Genomic DNA, 19817 nt, shown 5'->3' on the forward strand with positions numbered 1-19817 from the left:
GGTGTGCCGTGGCAGTTAGCGTTTACCGCAGGAGAAGGAAAGAATGGATATTAATGTATCTGGGGTTGGCGTCTTCTCTTGGCCTGGACCGTATCCAGTCACCACTATGCAACGACCGAACGACGTGCACTGGAAAAGGATGTGACAGGTGTTCACAGCCACACCCTGCTCAGTCTTTACTCTTGCAATACTCCAAGATGTCCAAACAGGAATGTCTTTTGTAAACCTCAAGACTTATTGACTATCCCCTTACATATTTATTTACCCCTTAGTGAGACACTTAAATATAATATGGACTCTAATTTACCAGGGTTTTTGGTGGTGCCTTATGAAAAGTACAACTTGATTTCTTGTTTTTTGAGCATGTTTTGCATTTATTTTTGTTTTCTGAAAAAAAAAATATTAGATATGGTTATTTGCATTACATCTAAAAAAATAAAAGCTTTGTGTGTGAACTCAGGCCCCCTGCTCTGTCATTCATGTTGGTGGCAACTCCAGGGTAACCAAGCCAAGCTAGATTGTGGTCACTGTATTGATGACCTGAGAGCCACTTTTAACCTGTGCATTTGCTGTCTCTAAAATAAAAAACTGGCCTCAAATAACTTCACCAGTGGTGTGATTAGCCTGTTGCATTGCTGAGAATAGTTGTCTTCAGAAAGTGTGAAGTAGACGAAGTGATTCCTGCAGATTTCAACTTTGTCTGTTTACAGTGATGACCAAGCAGACATTTCCCCACTGCTGATTCTCAAGCCGGGTGCCCCTTTGCAGCAAGCCAGTCATACCAGGGGAAATGAAGAAATAGGCCCTTTTCCCTTTGGCCTCCTTGTACTTAAAACTAGTTCAAACTGCAAACTTACTTCAGAGAATAGTGCTTGTTTTCTCTTTGCCAAGGTTACCAGGTCACGTAGGTGCAAAGGGCCCATCATTGATGAAAAAGGCTCTGCTTGCAGTGAAATTGGACTTTTAAGTGTGTAACTATATATGTGTTGGGGAGTAGAAATTAGTGGCAAGAAGGCAGATCTAATTATCTCAACTTGGAAAAGAATTTTGCCAAGAAAGACAACAGACACGTGAATCTTTGTAAGTCTGACATTTAAAAAGAGGTGTGGAGTCATCCCAGTTCAGACCACGTTTTTCGTGGGGCCTTGGCATTGTGGTTGATACCAGTGTGCTGAAGACCCAGAACCTCTTCACGGGATACTTAAATCTTTAACTGGGAAGTCTCACATGATACAGGGACCCAAGGGCATAAGAGAACACACGCAAGGACTGCATTCTGTGACCAAGTGATTTTGGGATTTCTTAACTCTTCTTGCCTATTTGCTTTTTAAAGTGTGTTTTTACTCTGGGCTTTTAGTAGGGAGAAAGCTTTTGTATTTCCATACAATAAAGTCCCATGAAAATTCTTTATTAGGTGAGGATTTTCTCTCACATCATCCCTAGAGCCAGGATGTATGATCTTGTTAATGTAAAGGGGGTTAATTAAAAAAAAAAAAAAAGGCACCACAGGAAGTCTTAAAGATGTTTTGGTGGTTCCAGCTTGTAGTAAGGAACTCTGGTGAGTTGCCAGGAACATAGGGATGGACTCAGAATCTTCTGTAGTTTTTAAAAAAACAACCCTCTGCCCCCCACAACCAAAACCAACAAGCAAAAAACTTCAAAAGCCCAGATGAGTTTAGCATTACATAAGAGAATGTCAGATTTAGGAATGCACTAATCTGAGTGTTAGCGCTTTGGGCTGCCTTCTCTTAGTTACTTGGCTTTTCTGAGTCCCATTTCCTACTATGTGTGGGTTAGTTCACATGGATACAAAGATGGAGTTATCTCACTCTAAAGGAGGTAAGATAAATCGATTTTTAAGGATTTTTTTTTTTTACAAAAACTTAAAGGAATTTTGGACATGTCTAAATTCCCACTGAGTGCGAAATATCTCTTCAGGTCTCCTGAGGAGGGAGAATATCCTATGTTTAGAGAATGTAAGTTTTGATCCCTACATCCGTATTAGAGCATAGCCAGTTTTCACTTCACTTGGGTCTGAAGTTTGCAGAGATCGTCACCCACTTCTTACTCCCTGAGACCGATATCCCGCTGTGCCATTCGAAAAGATGAGAGCATTGAACACATTTCAACAGACCTAACCCTAACCCCTCCCTCCTCCTGAGTTGGTACCTGTGCTGTACTGAGTCGTGTCCAACTCTTTGTGACCCCATGGGCTGTAGCCCACCAGGCTCTGTCCATGGGACTTCCCAGGCAGGAATACTGGAGTGGGTTGCCATTCCTTCTCCAGGGCATCTTTCCGACCCAGGGGTCAAACCCACATCTCCTGCATTGGCAGGCGGGTTCTTTGCTTCCAGAGGCACCTGGAAGCCCCCTGAGAGGGTACCTGGCCTTAGTGAGAAATCCACCCCCCTCCCCAAAGCATCGGCCCAGCCCTCTCCATACTGGGCATCTGCCTGCTGAGGCAGCAGCCCACCCAGGCCCTGGCAGTATCCAGATAGTCTGCTGGCCGAACTCTACCATCCTTTCTACCTGGCATTAAGCTTTATGGTCTGTTTTTTCTCCATCTCTCTGGCCCTGCAGGGCCTCATTCTGGCTCAGTTCGGCGAGCTGACGTCATCTGTCCTGAATACTGCTGAGCACATGCTGTGGATCGTTTGCCCTACGAGCTGACACAGAGCAGGGCAGCAGCCCCTTCTGCTCTTTAAGACGCTGCAGCCCTTGGTCTCTCATCCAGTCCGCACCCCACCCCCTCTCTCCCCATGGCAGAGGCCATCCTATAACGCAGAGAAAGCCGAAGCCAACGGGAGAGCTCTCAGCTCCCATCACCTGTCCATCCAGCAGCATCTGTCTTGGGACAGGTGTCTGTCCTTGGGCAACAAGACTGTGTAGGCAAACGGGCTAGTCGGTGAGACCCGTCCCACCTTCCTCCCTAGAGACCTCACTCCATCAGTTACCCCCTCCTCCTCTAGCACTTGAACTCAGAGCCTTGAGCCTGCCTCCCTCCCCAGCTCTCTTCATCCTTCCTTGCAGCCAAGCCCCACTGTTTCCTCTGCTTCATTTTCAAATCCCTCCTCCTTACTCTCCACATTCCACTGAGGCTGCTCACTGAAGTCGTTAGTGACTATGTGTCAGCAAGTGCAGAGGACACGTCACTTCGTACCTGACACTGAGCACCTGTGCATTCCCTTTTTACAAGTCCTCCATCAGCTTCTTGGCCACTACTTTTTCCTACTGGCTTTTCTCTGCAGGTACTCTCTATCATCTTTTCTGTTTACCCTTCAGACAGTGTCATCAGAGGCTCTTCCTGTATCTCCTCCTTGGATGCCCTCGTTTCTCCTCCCCGCCCCCCCACCATTTAATGCTTAATTCAGTTGTTTGAATATCAGTCTGACCTGCCCAGGCTTGTTTTACTCTTTAATCAAACTGGTAAGATTTCACTTGTGTTTGTTTTAATCACTCCAAACTCCTTGTGCCAAAACCCGAACTTGCCACCTTCCCATCACCAAGCCAGTTTCTCTATTACCTTCCCAAAAGAACAGCCAGAATTCTGTGTGCCATCCTAAATCCTTGCTGACCGCTTGCTTCCTTGTCCAATGAGACGATCACTGAACCCTTCAGGCTCGTCTCCATCTCCTCTGTTCCCCTCGGGCAGTATCACTTGAAGCTCTCACCACTCTACTTGGATTCCCATGCTGGTCATTAGGCTGATCTCTAGTTCATCTTCCAAATTTCTACCAGAATAACCACTTGCCTGGTGGCTCAGATACTAAAGAATCTGCCCGCAAGGCGGGAGACCCTGGTTCGACCCCTGGGTTGGGAAGATCCCCTGGAGAAGGGCATGGCCACCCACTCCAGTATTCTTGCCTGGAGAATCCCCATGGACAGAGGAGCCTGGCGGGCTACAGTCCACGAAGACGCAAACGTTCGGACATGACTGAGCAACTAACACTTTTCACTTTTCAAACTGTAAAAAGCTGATACATTGACCGCACTGTCCTAAGGAACCTGCCAGCGTTTATTAAATGCGTCTGCCTCCATGCACCCTCAGTCCCTGTGCTTCCCACACGTGCACGTTCGTCTCTTTCAACATGTCGGGCTCCTGTCTCTGCCTTGCTGTCCCAGCTCTCATTTCTGAGATGTGAGCGTAGGTGCTGCCTCTTCAGAGCCCCCCCGCCCTTTGTGCTGCTCCCTTGTGGGGCTTTGTAGCATGCAACATGATCGTTCATACATTCTGCCAGGGCAAGGACTTTGTTCCCTCACCTCCGTACCTGGCACCAAGAACAGCATCCTGTGTAGAGTAAATATCCGATAAATAACTTGAGCGGATGCAGTTTCATGCCTCTGTTCCTCCCTGGATGTGTGTGCGTGCTCAGTCGCTTCACCCGTGTCCAACTTCTTTGTGACCCCAAGGACTGTAGCCTGCCAGGCTCCTCTGTCTATGGGATTTCCCAGGCAAGAATGCTGGAGTGGGTTGCCATTTCTTTCTCTAGGATATCTTCCAGGCCCAGGGATTGAACTTGTGTCTCCTGCGTCTCCTGCATTAGCAGGCCGCTTCTTTACAACTAGCGTCACCTGGGAAGCTGGACAGTCATCCTCAATATTGTCCCCTGTGTCTGGGCTGCCCTGTCCTCATCAATCCTTTCTCCTTCGCACCTCTTCTTTCTTCAGCGTCTAGCACATCCTGAATCTCTGCTGAGAAGTCTTTTGGGTCACTCCTCTCCCCCTGATCTGACTCAGATGTCCTTTTATGGAGCTCTGGTGACATTTAGACGTATAGCTTCTCAAAAATGTGGTTCCCGGATCCGCAGCATCAATATTACCTGGGAATTTGTTAGAAAGGCAGATCCTTGGACCTCAACCTAGACCTTCGGAGTCAGAAACTCTGCGGGCAGGGCCAACGACCTGCGTTTGGACGAGCCTCCAGGGGGTTGGATGTCTGCTGGCGGTGGAGAACCATTAGAATGTTTCATCATCAGGGCCTCTGTATGTCCAGGATGAACGCAATGCCTGGAGTGGGATTATTGTAAAGATCTTCCTTACACAGAACTGAGATCCATCTCCTATGACCTTCTACAGAAATCCTGACTCTTCTGAGGGTATGAAGCTGGTTCCACTGCCTTTGCTTGGTAGCCCTTCAACAGTTAAGGACGGCCGTCATTTCTACTTCCTGACCTTCACCTTCCATCTTCTGGTGTAGTATTAATTATTTCCCATGTGCTGTGACTTTGCCTTCAAGTTCAAACTCACTGGATATAATTGAACAAACTCCAACGCACTTCACACCCATCTTTAGTGCCTATATTCAGAGCATTCTTTTAGCTTTCAACCTACCATTCTAAAAGTGGAACTGTGTGTAGAGTCACCCCAACAAGGTGGATTCACAATGACTATACCAAGGTTCTATTGTAGAGCTAGAGATGGACAGTGGAAACCAAGGGTAGTCCAAATATACTCTCCATCTCAAAGAACCCAGGAGCAATTCTGTGAAGTGGCCCCATCTAATTGAATTGGTGTTTCTCAGCTATGGTGACACATTCGAATCGTCTGGAGAGCTCATTCCAGACCAGTTGGATCAGAGTATCCCAGAGTAGGGGCTTTGCAGGTGGCTCAGTGGGTAAAGAATCCACCTGCCAATTTAGGAGACATGGCTTTGATCCCCCAGTCAGGAAAATCGAGTTTGTTCAGATTTGCCTTTTCTAGACCCAAGCATTAGGATTTTTAAAAAAGCTCCCAGGAGATTTTTAATAATGCAGCCACGGTTGAATATCACAGTTCTAAACGCATGAAAAGGAACCAGTGATTTTTAGAACTGTGTATAATAAGGATATTTTACATACTTTCACAGTTGTGAAAATGTGCCCACACCAGCACACATAACCGTCACTAATATAATATCATTAACTTGATAATGAAAATTGATGGACCAGCCTATTATTTTCCCTTTATACCGGGCTTCCCTGGTAGCTCATACAGTAAAGAATCCACCTGCAATGCGAGAGATCTGGTTTCGATCCCTGGATTGGGGAGATCCTCTGGAAGAGGTCATGGCAACCCATTCCAGTATTCTTGCCTGGAGAATCCCCATGGAGAGATATAGTCCATGGGGTCGCAAAGAGTAGGACATGACTGAACGACTAAGCACATGCCTTGTAGTATCAAATTCAAAGTTGCCTCCCATTCTCTCCCCAGGCTATTTAAAAATATCTCTAGTCTGCTTTCCCCCTTGTTGTTCATGAATTAACAGCAACAGAACCTCTCTCAGAGCTTCCTCCCTGAGATGGTGTCTCCGGAAGTGATGACAGAGCACTGGTGTCCATCCCATAGATAAAGCTATTTTCCTCTGAGAATCTTTCACGTTGGTGTTTCTTCACCTATGTTTTGCTGTCTGAAACTTCTCTGCCAAATCTTTATGAAGATTTTTCTTCATAAACAGGCTAATGTTTACAAAAATTGGGGGAGAAAAACATCTTTCTTGTTTTTTTTTAAATAATACATGCAAATTTGTTTTAAGAACTACTAGAAGGAAGAAATAAATGAAAAATCATCTTCAACACCCAAATGACCACATTAAGATTTTCTCCAAAAAAAGAGAAAGATTTCAGTAAATTTACTTTCAGACAGCTCTCTGTATCTATTTAGGTATGCTATCTATAGATATGTGCTCCTTTACATAAATGAGATCACACTCCACACAGTGCTTTTTGACTTGCTTCTTTTACTTAATATCAACATTTATATATGACAATAAGTGTAGATTTGTATTGTTTTTTAATGGCTTTGTAGTTTTGCATTCAATGAAATCTTAATGATTTTGTAAGAGTCATGTATATCGAGGATGTTATTTCTTTGTCTTATGTTGCAAAATTTTGACCACTCATCATTGGTCTTTTAACCTTATTTACATTTTTCTTTATAGACATTGTTAAATCTCATGCCATAACTGTAACCTCTTTAATTTTATAATTCCTGATTTTCCTGACATGGCTGGAATGACTCTCCCCAACAAGATAATAAAAATACCTCCACAATTTTGCTTCATGCTTTTATAGCTTTATTCTCTATACTAAATTCTTGTTCCTCCTTGAATTAATTGGTGGGAGGAATGCCAAGTTTCTGTAGATTATTCCTCTCTTGGCTACATTTCTTAGCCAAGAAATGTGTCTTACAGAGCCCACATTCATTCTTGAAAGTACTGAAGCATCTACCCTGCACGTCTCCGTGTGTAAATGTGGTCATCTCAAGTTTCTACTGCCATGTATGTGTGTGTGTGTGTACATGAAATGCACCCACTGCATTGGCGTGCTATTGCTGGGTAGCAATATTACGACAAACTTCGCAGTGTAAAGCAGCACCGCTATGACCTGACAGTTTCTGTGGGGAGAGTCAGGGCCAGGCTTTGCTCGGTCCTCTGCTTGGGGATCTCACTGACTGTCGTCAAGATGCCGTTAGAGGCTGGCTGGAGAAGGGTCACTTCCAAGCACACGAGGCTGTTGTGTTTAATTCCGGTGGGCTGTCAGACTGAGGGCTAAGTGTCCTCCTGTTGGCTGCATCCTCAGCTTCTGGGCTCACACGCTTCCCAACGGGGCCACTTGTTTCCTCAAAGGCAGCAAAAGAGGGAGATCACAGAGGTCATGGTGCCCAGGAGGCAGGGGTCGCTGGGCTCTGTCTGTCCCCCTCGTAGTCCCTGTGAGTCAAATCCTGATCGAATTCACATGGTAGTGCCCCAGGAGGGAAGCTTAACAAACTCACTCTATTCATGTCAGATTTGGAAAGAGAAGGGTAATGGTTTTGTTTCTCGAATATTCATGAAAAGAAAAGCAGTAACCTTTTTCCCTTGGATTAAATGTTTCTTAGACCTCCTCAATTTGAGATAATTATAACTACCCTCTGGCATTCAGCAGAACAAAACTTTCCTGCGTCTTAGAGAAACAGAAATCTCCAAATCTCATCAAGTTTATTTCTACTGTTCTGAGTTCCTCGACCCTACTGGTAGTTCTCTACTGAACACGCTCCAAATTGTTCATATCCTTTTTAATGTCTATGCAGAACATTCTTTTGATCTTTAAATCACAATTCTGGATGAAGAAATCTGACCTCCTAGAATTTTTAATTCAGAAGATTCACAGTACACGTAATGAAGAGTCTTTGTGAATTTGTTTCCTCTCTGTATGTCTTTCTTTTTTCACTTCTGTAGCCTCATGCTTCTGGAGACTGTCAGCAAAAATTCCTATTATTTCCCATTCCTGAGCTCCATTCAGAGATACGGAAATGGGAGGATTGTCTCATCTTGGAAATTACTCTTCTTTTATCTTTCCCTTTCATCGTGAGAGTTTCTATTTAGTTCCTAGGAATGGTAAGTTGACAGCTTAGTAAATTGATTTCTTGATATGAGAAAGGATAAGGTCAGAGAGGAGACTGGAAGCAGAATTCAGAGTTTTAAAGCATCTCATCCCACATTTGTAAATGAATAAATAATAATTTATTTCTAAGGTGGTGAGATTGTCTCTGATACTGAAAGGCAGTTTCTTCCTGTACACCCACTTACCCATGGTGGGTTTACCCCTCAGCAGGTCAGGGCTAGCTGTGTGTTGTGTTGCTTTTCTTTCCTGGAAAATGTTTAATATCCCCCTGCACTAGGCTCTGTTGCTATCCACCTAATCTATCTATCTATGTACTATCTAACTACTTTTTGTTGTTCAGTTGCTAAGTCGTGTCCGACTCTTTGCAACCGCATGGACTGCAGCATGCCAGGCTCCCCTGTCCTTCACTATCTCCTGGAGTTTTCTCAGATTCATGTCCATTGAGTCGGTAATGCTATCTAACCATCTCATCCAATATCACCCCCCTCTCCCTTTGCTCTCAACCTTTCCCAGCATTAGGGTGTTTTCCAGTGAGTCAGCTCTTCGCATCAGGTGGCCAAAAATATATCCATAGATATCTAGATAAATAGATAGAAACTAGATATCTCTATATAGATAGATCTCCTAAGTCATGTTTTAGAGTTACATAGTCCTAAGATTTCCAGGCCTCCTAACATCAGCTTTTCCATGCTTCTGTTCCCAATAAGTGGTATCTAAACCATTCCTCAAAGATAGCTAATCTTTGCATGAAAAATGTATCTGGGAAATTTATGCATCAATAGCCAAATTACATCTTTTTCATTCTAATATTATGAATTAAACTACCATCGTATAATAAATATCTGTTTACTAAGCAAAGATTTTTCCACTTTGTGAGATTTCTGTAGTTGTGCAGGAGGTGTCAAGGCTGTGGGGAATGGGTGAGTGGGTGGGGGTAGGAGGGGAAACATGATGGTCTGAGTCCACACAAAATTCCCAGTTTCCAAGGTATTTCTTTGCTAAGCTGTATTTTTCCAGAGTTGTCTCTGCACTCTCTCTGGTTTGCAGAGAGGGGAGGAAAGAGGGAAAATTGACTTCAATCTAAAGAAGGAGAGCGATCTGGTAACTAAGGTCTATATGAAGGAAGGAACAGAAGATAAGAAGTAGTGTTAGGATATTTTGATGGGGTTAGAGAAGAAGCTGCACTGAAACGTGAAAAATTCTGGACCCATCTTACAGACACTGAGGTATAGAATGTGCTCTCTATTTAGCCTCTCTTTTCAAGTCATTCCTTTGCAAGGGCTCAACAGACACTGCTTTGAAGGTTATAAAAGCAGCTGAGCTCCAATCCCCAACATCCACAGGCTCTGGTCCAGAGAGCAGACTGAATCAGAAGACTGGAGGAACAGGGCTGGGTCCCCAGCCAGGATCTCGGGCAGAATGAAGGCTGGCTGTGAGAACCAGAGGGGAGCTCCTACAGGCTGAAACCCGCTCCAGCCAGCCTGCCCCAGGGAGACAGGAAGGAAACCCGTCGTGTGGGAAGAACCCCACGGATACAAAGAAAAATGAGTACCATGAATGAGTAGTGAGCAATCCGCATTCAAGTGGCACAAGGGGAAGCCACATCCTGTTGTTTCCTTAAAGCACCAGCATCATTCACAGAGCAGAAGGCCAGCACGGCTTTAAAATGCCCTCAGACTGAAATAGGGCTTCCCTAGTTGTGCTGGTGGTAAAGAACCCCCCTGCCAATGCAGGAGATGTGGGTTCAATCCCTGGGTTGGGAAGAAACCCTGGAGAAGGAAATGGCAACCCACTCCAGTATTCTTGCCTGGAGAATCCCATGGACAGAGGAGCCTGGCGGGCTACAGTCCACGGGGTCACAAAGAGTCAGACACGACTGAGCGACTTCATTGGAAGGGAGGGGCTGTAAGACCAGCTTTGTTAGCTTCATTAACTTTTACTCACGGTGTATGTGCCTCTGCTGGATAAAGCTCAGGTCTCAGGGGGAGACATGAGTTCAGATCCTAACTGTGTATCTTAGTAGGTTTTGGCATCTTTGGTCCTCCTCTCGGAAGCTTGGTTTCTTACCTATAAATATAAATCAGGGATGAGGCTGGTCTTCCTGGTGGTCAGTTAGGACTAACGAAGAAATATGTTAAATTTCCCGGCATGGGGCCATTGCTGCCAACACGGATGGCTTTCTGTGGGTGTGAGAAAAATATCTTTAACTCATTCAAGTATTTCAACTGTCTGCTGAGTGGTCCAAGTACTCTGAGAGTCTTCTGTGTTCAGGAGAGGGCAGTGCACTGTCTTAAGTTCATTCCAGTGGTGCTAAGTCTGGACTTTACTCCCTGCCCCTCAGAACTGGGAGGATGGTCACTCTCGGAACGGCTGGTGTTGCTGGGAGACAGACTCTGGGTAGGTCAGGTAGATGGGGAAGGAGCAGGCAATCTCTTTTTTCTATCGAGATCAGCTGTGGAAGAGTCAGAGCTGAAGGAAACCAAGAGATGACCCAGTCTTATCCTCTTATTTCACATATGAGAAACGGGGGCCAGAGAGATGGAATAGATGGCCAAGGTTATCAGATTGAGGACTGAATATTCCTGTTTTGTCTACCAGGGTATCCGTTGTTTTCATCACACCAAAATGTGCTCTTGCCTCATTTTCTTTTTATTTTTTATCATTTTAAAAAATACGTATTTATTTGGCCACACCGGGTCTTAGTTGCAATGTGCAGAATCTTTAGTTGAAGCATATGGGATCTAATTCCCTGTCCAGGGTTTGAACCTGGGCCCCCTGCATTGCATGCTTGGAGTCTTAACCACTGGATCACCCAGGAAGTCCCTCATCTTCCATTTATGCCCTTCCTTTCTGCCTTTTCCCCCACACTGATCGCCTTGCAGGCCTCAATGCCCTGTCCCAACAGTCACTTCTTCAGGCTCCTGCCTGCTAGTCTTCAGGTGCGAACACAGAACTCAACTGCTAAAATCTTCATCGATGGAAACCGAGAGCTGAGTCAGCAGCTCAGAGCCACGGCCGGAGCAAACACAACCTAGCTAGCTGATCAGCAGGGCACAGAGTGGGGGAGTCAGGAGGTCATTCCGGATGCTCTGGCCTGATGGGGCTGTTGAGTGCCTGGAGGGTGTCCAGAAAGGAAACAGTGGGTGGGGTAAGAAGTGAAGATGCCTAGGAAAGATGAAAGGGTTTGTGCTTATTGCTCTTGGAGAGGAAAAAGCTGAGCATGGCGTTCAGATAGAGTTTCAAATGTAAGACCAGCTGTAACACCTCCTCCCTGAGGACAGAACAAGCAATAACGTAACAGCAGCCTGACGGTTTAGGCTGCAGAGGTTTCTGGAGAGTTACTCAGGGGGAGTTCTAAAAACCCTCAGTGTCCAAGCTACACCCTAGGACAATTCAGCTGAATCTTCAGGGTTGGCAGTTGGGCCTTGGTGAGTTTTTAATATTTCCTGGGTGGTTTCCGTGGCCAGCCCATGGCTGAGGACATATGGTAAGGGTGAAGGTAAATCTCCTTAAGTGCTAAGGGTCGCATGATTTAGAAGAGGACCTGTTTGTTGTTATTTTTCGGTCCCTAAGTCATGTCTGACTCTTTACGACCCTATGGACTGCAGCAAACCAGGCTTCCCTGTCTAGCGCCATCTCCCAGAGCTTGCTCAATATCGTGTCCATCGAGTCAGTGATGCCGTGTGATCTGACCTTCCTCCCTGGAAATGCTGTCAGCAGATAACAGACTCTCAGCTCTGTGGGTGTTTAGGACAGAGCCTGAGTTAGAGTCAGGTTTCAAGGTTGGAATTCCTTAGGCTGGGCCCAGACTGTAAGTTTATATGTATGCTATATACAGGATGTATTGAACATAGATAGCCAGTAAGCTCTGGAGGAGGGCATGGCCACCCACTCCAGGATTCTTGCCTGGGAAATCCCATGGACAGGGAAGCCTGCAGGGCTGCAGTCCAGGGGGTCGCAAAGAGTCAGACACGACTTAGCGACTAAACAGCGAGCAACAGCAACAGCACCTCTGTAATGACTCTGCGGCGGTCAGCGCTGGCTTCGCTTCCCAGGGGAGGACCCTGTGCTCCTGCGTTAGGTGTCTTCCCGTCGGCAGGCCCTCCACGAAAAGCACTGCATGTCTGACACTTTCCCTTTGCCCTGAAAGCCCCCAGAGCTGCATCATGCCCGGGGATCCTTACATTGGAGCTTCCCTGGTGGCTCAGATGGTCGAGTCTGCCTGCAACACAGGAGACCCGAGTTCCATCCCTGAATTGGTCGGGAAGATCCCCGGGAGAAGGGAATGGCTACCCACTCCAGTATTCTTGCCTGGAGAATCCCATGGACAGAGGAGCCTGGCGGGCTACAGTGCATGGGGTTGCAGAGTCAGACACGACAGAGTGACTAACACTTTCACCTTTTTCTCACATTGCAGCTGATAGTAATCTGGCCAAGTGGTGATCTGGCCCTACCTACCCCAGTTCCCTCTCTAGTAAAACTCTTTGTCCACGTCCCCTAAAGACATCTTGCTTGCTGTGGTCTCACGGGCCTTCCTTTCTGTCCCCCCTGCCCGCCTGGCCCCTCAAGACCTCACTCCCACCTCACCGCCTCCACACAGCTCTCAGCTGCACACCCTCTCGGCTGACCTTCTGTGATTTGATTCAGCCCGTAGTCCTCCTGCCTGTGTTGTTCTCTAACTGCTTCCGGCACGGGAGTTTGTGTCTCCTTAAGGGGAAAAACCTTCATGTTCTCTGTTCCCGTGAATATCATAATGCTGAATACACACCAAGGGGCCCCCACAGCCCCTCACAGACAATCGTGGGGGGTGATCTCCCTCCCACCATGACCAGTGAACCACACATGTGCTCCTGGTGGGCGTTGGCTGGCCAGTGCTGACATAGCATGTCTGAAGGGGCCCTGTCTATTTTTCTCTTGTTTGGAGAAACCAGGATGGGGGAGAGAGCAAATCATAATCTTTTTTAAAAGTTTTATTTTAAATTAATTTCAGGCTTATAGAAATGTTGCAAAAATAATACAGAGTCTCCATATACCCATCACCCAGCTTCCCCTCATGTTCACAAATCACGTAACCGTGGTGTCGTCTCTCAGGAAGTTACCATTGGTAGAACATGATTGAACTAAACTCAAGGCCTTTTCACATCAACGTCCCTCTTCTGTCCTCATCCCACCCAGGACCCCACCCATCACCCACTCTGCACTGAATCATTATCTCCCCTTAGTCCCCTGTCCAGAACACTTTTGAAGAGTGAGTGGCCACTTATTTGGCCCAATGTCCCTCACTTTGGATTTGTCTTACATTTTCTTATGAGTGAAGAACAATTTTGGCAAGAAAACCACAGAACTGTTGTGTCCTTCTTAGTAACTGTCTCAAGCAGTTCAGGATGTGAATATTGATGTTTTATTACCTTGGTGAGTAAGAGTAAAGTCGCTCAGTCATGTCCGACTCTTTGCGACCCCGTGGACTGTGGCCCACCAGGCTCCTCCGTCCATGGGATTCTCCAGGCAAGAATACTGGAGTGGGTAGCCATTTCCTTCTCCAGGGGATCTTCCTGACCCAGGGATCGAACCCAGGTCTCCCACATTGCAGGCAGACACTTTAACCTCTGAGCCACCAGGTAACTCCCACTAATTTATTGGGGGATCTTGTCTACAAACTTCCCTGATAGCTCAGTTGGTAAAGAATCTGCCTGCAATGCAGAAGACCCCAGTTGATTTCCTGGGTTGGGAAGATCCCCTGGAGAAGGGAAAGGCTACCCACTCCAGTATTCTTGCCCGTCCATGGACCATATAGTCCACGGGGTCACAAAGAGTCAGACATGACTGAGCAACTTTCACTTGTGTACAAAAATTATCTCACTGTCTAAAGCTGATTTTCTATTTCTCTCTTTCCTTCTGGATTTAATCATTGGAATTCCACCATCTGGAAAAGCTGGCCTTCCTTCCCCATTTATTTGTTTAGTAGAGTATTTATTTCTGTTAGTGTGAAATCATGACTATATTTTATTCTTTGGGTTATAATCCAGTACCATCGTTTTTCATTTTCTTGCTCAAATTGTTCCAGTTTTAGCAAACCATGATTTTTATTTTCATTTATTGGGCTTGCTCCTTTCTTCCCTTTCAGTATGATCTTTGAAAAGAGATCAAAAAGGTCAACAGGAATCAAAAAGTTCCCTCCCCCCTGCAGTTAAACATGACTATGCCCATTAATTCACAGAAGAGAGGAACCTACCTCTTCCTTTGCCAACCCATTCCAATGTTGAAACCAGCGCTGCTCAGAAATGTTCTTTCTGAAACAAATCACGCTCCTTTTAAAACTGATTTGCTCTTCTTTCATTCCGAGGAGAGACAAAAAAAAAAAAATGGGGGAAACTAGGTCATGGCATGTTGGTGTTTAAAAAGACCAGAGTCAATCTGATGGAGGACCAGGCCTCCCGGGCTGCTCCTCCAGAGTTTGTTTCATGGACTCTGTTCTGGAGCCTTGCTCATTTGTTAGGGGCCTTACTGTGTTGTGAGTACTGCTTGCTGATGAGTAAGGATGGGAGTTCATGAAGACAGGTCTTTTTGCGTGAGTTTGCAGCCTCCCTGGGAGGACCTTGTGGTCTACTGCTGACACACTCAAGTCAGATGGACGGATAGGCGGGGAGAGGAGAGAGGCAGAACAAACAGAAGAATAATCATCTCTGAGAGGCTCACTGGAGTTTTTGTGATGCGATTCCGAGGTCTCAAGGCAGGTGGGGGAGCCTGGTGGGCTGTCATCTCTGGGGTCGCACAGAGTCAGACATGACTGAAGCGACTTAGCAGCAGCAGCATCATCTCTGATTTACGCTTGTTTCTGGCATGGCTGTACAATCCCACCCCTTGCATCCCTCACACCCCCTGACTTCTGTCCAGCAGAAGCCGACTTTGCTCAGGTGTCTTTCAGCCCCGTCCCCTTCAGGGCATGTCCCTGCTGACCATGAACACTTCCTTAAGGGTAAATAAGGGCTGGCTGGGTGTTATAGGCCCTTTACACATACTCAGATCTCCTAGAAGCTCCCACAGCCTTGCAAGGTAAGGAATATTCTCCTCTTTAAAAAAAAAATTTTATTTTTATTGAAGTATAGTTGATTTACAGTGTTTCAAGTGTACAGCAAAGTGATTCAGTTATACATATGTATACATATATATATATATCTTTTTCAGATTCTCTTTCATTATAGGATATTACAATGTACTGAATAGAGTTCCCTGTGCTGTAGGATCTTATTTGTTATCTACTTTACATGTAGCCGTGGGTATCTGCTAATCCCAGTCTCTTAGTTTATCCCTCCCCCTCTCCTTTCCCTTTTGGTAACTATAAGTTTATTTTCTGCGTCTGTGAGCTCATTTCTGTTTTGTAGATAAGTCCATTTGTGGGATTCTTTTGGTCTTTGTAAAAAGATCTTTATTTATTTATTTATTCAGCTGCACCGGATATTAGCTGTGGCATGTGGGATCTTTAGTTGCGGCATGTGGGATCTAGTTCCCTGACCACAGGTCACACCCGGGCCCCCTGCACTGGGAGTGCAGTCTTAGCCATTCCACATCTAGGGGTGTCCCTGTCTGTCTTCTGTCTGCACTCATGCTCAGTCCTGTCCAATTCTTTGCAACACCTGGGACTACAGCCCACCAGACTCTTCTGTCCGTGGGATTTCCCAGGCAAGAATACTGAAGTGGGTTGCCATTTCCTTCTCCAGGGGATCTTCCCCACCCAGGGATCAAACCTGCATCTCCTGTGTCTCTTGCATTGCACGCAGATTCTTTACCCTAGCTAAGTTCATTTGTATCATATTTCAGATTCTGCAGATAAGCGATATCATATTGTATCTGTCTTTCTGTCTGACTTACTTCACTTGGTATAACTACCTCTAGATCCATTGGATGCTCCTTTTCATCTAGATGAGAAAACAGGACTTTTAGAGATTGGACACCTTGCTCCCCACAGCAGCCTGGGAAGGGTCAGAAGCGGGACCCAGACCCTGGACGACCTTGGCCTCGGAGCCGGGAGCCGGAGCAGCCCTGGGCACACTCAGCTTGTTTCCCTGGTCCCTGGTGGGGCTGGGGCTCCCGACTCCACCCTCTGCTCATCTCCTCCCCGTCAGTCCGCTCCTGCACCATGACCCGGGTAGGGCTTTGCTTTGCTGTGAACCTTGGCACATCCTTTTCTGTGATAGTTTAGACAATTATTTAAAATTCTAGCACATTGTTTAGAAATTCAAGCAATACTAAAGCTTAAAAAGCAGAAGTGGAAAGTGCCTCTTCATATCGCCTGACCCCAACCCTACTCTCCAGATGTAACTACTAACAACCGGGCAGAAAATATTTCTTCAGACTTTTCTGTATGCGGATAAGTGTGTGTGTGTGTGTGTGTGTGTTTGGGAAGTATTTCTAACTGGCCAAAGTTTATAATCTACACATCTTTATTCTAAATCACTGTCCATTCTAAGTCCCAAGTTGCTAAAGGGTAAGATAAATATGAGTTTAAGTTAATCTACACAGCACCTGACCAAAGAAACACCTACTCTTGGTGGATTTATGGCAGCCCTTGAGTCTAGAGTGAGAGAGAGAGAGAGAGAAGGCGGGATCCCTCTCGAGAGACCTGAGGTCACCCAGGAGGAGGGTGCTGCCTACCAGCTCGCACTCGAGGGTGAGCGAGGGTGAGCCTTTGAGCTGAGGGGAGGGGACAAGGGCGGAATGTGGGCTGGGCCAAGTTTAGAATTACAAGTGCCAGAGGAGTGGGAACCACACTTTAAATAGCCATCACCTCCCCGTCCCCCAGATAATTCTTCTCCCCTCTGACCGGACCTCTGGCAGCAACTACACTAAGGTTGGTGCTCTTTTCTTCTCTTTTTCTCTGGGTGTCAGACTTCAGGTGGGTTGGATCCATAAGACTTACATTTTGGGGATCCTCTCCTAGAAAATATGACATTTATGTGTGGTACTCAAAGACTAGCTATTTTCTTGACTTTCTGAAACTTTGATGGCTGCTGATTCAAGGACCAATGTAACTTGGAGAAAGAGGACCCCAGATGAAAGGGGAAGACATTTGGGTTTACTTTTAAGAAAATGAAGGCTCTCTGCTCTGAGACAAGATTGAAAGTTGAAAGACCATAAAACAAGATTGAAAGAAAATAAAAATTCAAGTGCCTGTTATACTATGAAGTGCTTTCATATATGTGTGTATGTGCACATATATATACATGTATATATATGCACATGTATGTAATATATATACATGTATGAAATATATATACATATATGTGTATGAAATACATGTATATATATATACATCTCTTCATTTAATCCTCATGGCTAAGTGTATCCTGTCATGCCCCTATATGAATCCATCAAGAGTAGATGTCTCTTTGGTCAAGTGTTGTGTAGATTAATTTAAACGCATATTTATCTTACTGTTTCACAGCTTAGGACTTGGAATGGACAGTGATTTAGAATAAAGATGTGTAAATTATAAAACTTTGGACAGTTAGAAAAACTTCCCAAATACATACACACACACACACACGCACACACACATCTGCATATAGAAAAGTCTGAAGAAATATTCACTGCACGGTTGTTAGTAGTTACATTTGGAGAGTAGAGCTGGAATCAGGAGATGAAGTGAAGAGACATTTTATAGACAAGCAAACCGAGGCTCAGAGTGATGAATTCATTTCCTGGGAGTCGGGTGGTCTCTGATGCAGAGCTATGGTTTGAATCCAGACTTGCCCTTCAATTGCATGATGCTGCCTCTGCTAATCAACGTGGCTAAGAGACCTAGGATAGGCTTCTGTTCTCCTGGGGTCTGCGGGGGATAGAGAAGTGAGGGGGGTAGTGTTTAATCATTGGAAGACTCCCATTAGGCCCAGAACCTGCACAAGAGGCGACCATCTCAGAAGGACTGGGGAAGCTTCTGGGGACCAATGGCTTGGGTTTCTCCTTCTTAACCCACAGTCTCTGGAGCCCGTTCCCTCATTTATCAAATAAGCAGCACATTCCTGACCTCCCTCTGGCTTTCTGGATCCCCTGGGGCAGCCCCACTGGGGAGACAGACCTGCAGGAGGCTCTGTGGCCAGATGGGGCTCTTGTGAGAAAATTTTGTTCCCAGGAACTTTTCTGGGAGGGGGTGCGTAGAAAGAAGCACATGAATCCACTTCTGCAGAGAAGAGACCGCTGTATACAATCCGAGATACTTACATTAGACTTGCTGCTAAACCCACCAGCCAGTGTAAGCAAGGGAGGTAGCTGAACGAGCAGGACGTCGTGGGGTCAGGTCCCGGCTGTGCTACATGGCTGCACACATGTCATCCAACCTCTCTGATGGGCAGCTCCCTGCTTACAAAGCAGAGGGAACCGTCACATCCCAGGGCCGCGTGGACTGAATGACATAAAGGCATGTAAAGCTCCTGGCCTACAGTAGTTGTTCTCTGAACATGACCACGTCCAATCTCACCCTCAACCCCAGTTCGAGTCTAGAATAGGGGCGGGCAGGGTGTAGCCTTCAGCTCTGCGTTCATCTTATGTTGTCGTCTCTGTGGTAACGGAGTCCTGCGCTGGCATCACCAGAAAAGAAAAGGAGCCTACGGGTCGTCTTCCTCTTATGTTGCTCTCAGAGAGAGATGCAGGGCTGACCTGGGAAGGTCAGCTCATCTTACTCAGAGTTCCTGGTTCTACTCAACCTTTCTCGTCTTCTTGCAAGGATCTAAAAAAGCTGACTTTCACATTCCTCTTATAAAATAAAACATGTTTTTGATGAAAATGTAGAAAATATAGATAAGGAAAATATCTCTAAAACCCATCTGCTGAGAAAGAAACATCTTGGTGAATATCCTAATTTTCATGCATGCAAATACTTTATAAGGTATTTTTCTCAGGGTCATCTTGCACGTGGTCTATTTTGTAAGTGTTTGCACTTCACATTTTGTGAACACCTCTTTGTTTCTTTCTTCTGCAGCACAGTTTTTAATGATTATATAGTAGTTCACTGTCTGAGCCATAATTTATTAACCTAGTTACCATATTTGAACATTTTTATGTACTTTCTAATTTTTCATGGTTTTAAGCATGAACATCCTCAGTGCTGAATGTTTGCACAGAGTCACAGTTATCTCTGTAGGGTAAATTCCCCAAAGGAGAATCGGTGGCTTAAGGGTACATACAAATCCCATCCCTTAAACTATCCTTAAACATGGAATAGAGAGACTGAGGTACATGTTTATGCAGATGAGGCTGGTTGGAGGGTAGCAGAGAGAACTCAGACAGCCCCGGGCAGGTGAGCTCCCCATGTCCACAAGCCCCCACCTGAGGCACCTTCTAGGGGTGCAGTGTCTGTGCCTCAGAGTCAGTGCCTTCTTACTGAAGCAGGAAGAGAACATATACGCTCAGCCTTTACCAACCAGACATGCCAAGGGGGGTGTGGGTCTGCGGACAGCAGCA

General features: G+C 45.8%; 1 protein-coding gene across 3 annotated transcripts in view; it reads left to right on the plus strand.

The window, feature by feature from the left end:
• The first annotated feature begins 17135 nt into the window (after positions 1-17135).
• SLC6A13 (solute carrier family 6 member 13) overlaps positions 17136-19817 on the plus strand; it is a 41665-nt gene continuing 38983 nt past the window's right edge. For all 3 annotated transcript variants that reach the window (XM_027541006.1, XM_027541007.1, XM_027541008.1), the window contains exon 1: positions 17136-17208. The gene's annotated coding sequence lies outside the window, so the exon portion shown is untranslated. The remainder of the gene's footprint in view (positions 17209-19817) is intronic.

Source organism: Bos indicus x Bos taurus, chromosome 5, assembly GCF_003369695.1.
Source record: "Bos indicus x Bos taurus breed Angus x Brahman F1 hybrid chromosome 5, Bos_hybrid_MaternalHap_v2.0, whole genome shotgun sequence".
NCBI classification, from domain to species: domain Eukaryota; kingdom Metazoa; phylum Chordata; class Mammalia; order Artiodactyla; family Bovidae; genus Bos; species Bos indicus x Bos taurus.